Raw genomic sequence first — 1620 nt, forward strand, 5'->3', positions numbered from 1 at the left:
ATGTACAGAAATCAGTTGCTTTCTTATACACTAACAATGAAAATACAAAAAGGGAAATTAGAGAATCAATTCCATTTACTACAACACCAAGAACCATAAGATACGTGGGAATAAACCTAACCAAAGAGGTAAAGGATCTGTACTTGAGGAACTACAGAACACTCATGAAAGGAATCAAAGAAGACACAGAAAGATGGAAGACCATTCCATGCTCATGGATCAGAAAAATAAACATTGCAAAAATGTCTATACTGCCTAGAACAATCTATACTTTCAATGCCATTCTGATCAAAATTCCACTGGCATTTTTCAAAGAGCTGGAGCAGAAGATCCCAAAATTGGTATGGATTCAGAAGAGGCACCAAATTGCTAAGGAAATGTTGAAAAAGAAAAACAAAACCGGGGGCATCACGTTGCCTGATTTCAAGCTTTATTACAAAGTTGTGATCACCAAGACAGCATGGAACTGGCATAAAAACAGATACATAGACCACTGGAATAGAGGAGAGAGCCCAGATATGGACCCCCAACTCTGTGGTCAAATAATCTTCAGTAAAGCAGGAAAAAATATGGAAAAAAAAAAACAGTCTCTTCAATAAATGGTGCTGGGAAAATTGGACAGCTATATGTAGAAGAATGAAACTCAACCATTCTCTTACACCATACACAAAGATAAACTGGAAATGGATAAAAGACCTCAATGTGAGACAGGAATCCATCAGAATCCTAGAGGAGAACAGGCAGTAACCTCTTCAATATCAGCCACAGCAACTTCTTTCAAGTTATGTCTCCAAAGTCAAAGGAAATAAAAGCAAAAATGAATTTTTAGGACTTTATGAAGATCAAAAGCTTCTGCACAGCAAAGGAAATAGTCAACAAAACAAAACCCATGCAATGGGAGAAGATATTTACAAATGATAGTACAGACAAAAGACTGATATCCAGGATCTATAAAGAACTTCTCAAACTCAACACACAAAAAACAGATAATCATTCAAAAAATGGGCAGAAGACATGAACAGACACTTCTCCAGTGAAGACATACAAATGGCTATCAGACACTTGAAAACAATGTTCATCATCACTAGCCATCAAGGAGATAGAAATAAAAGCCACATTGAGATACAACCTTACACCAGTTAAAATGGCCAAAATTAACAAGACAGGAAACAACATGTGTTGGAGAGGATGTGGAGAAAGGGGCACCCTCTTACACTGTTGGTTGGAATGCAAGTTCGTGCAGCCACTTTGGAGAACAGTGTGGCTGTTTCCTTAAGAAATTAAAAATAGAGCTTCTCTATGACCCTGCCATTGCACTACTGGGTATTTACCCCAAAGGTACAGATGTAGTGAAAAGAAGGGCCATCTTTATCCCAATGTTCATAGCAGCAATGGCCACAGTCACCAAACTGTGGAAAGAACCAAGATGCCCTTCAAGAGATGAATGGATAAGGAAGATGTGGTCCATATACACTAAAGAGTATTAGGCCTCCATCAGAAAGGAGGAATGCCTAACTTTTGTATCAACATGGGCAGGACTGGAAGAGTTTATGCTGAGTGAAATAAGTTAAGCAGAAGGAGTTAATTATCATATGGTTCCATTTATTTGTGGAGCATAAG

This window comes from Lutra lutra, chromosome 4 (genome assembly GCF_902655055.1).
Source record: "Lutra lutra chromosome 4, mLutLut1.2, whole genome shotgun sequence".
Classification (NCBI taxonomy): domain Eukaryota; kingdom Metazoa; phylum Chordata; class Mammalia; order Carnivora; family Mustelidae; genus Lutra; species Lutra lutra.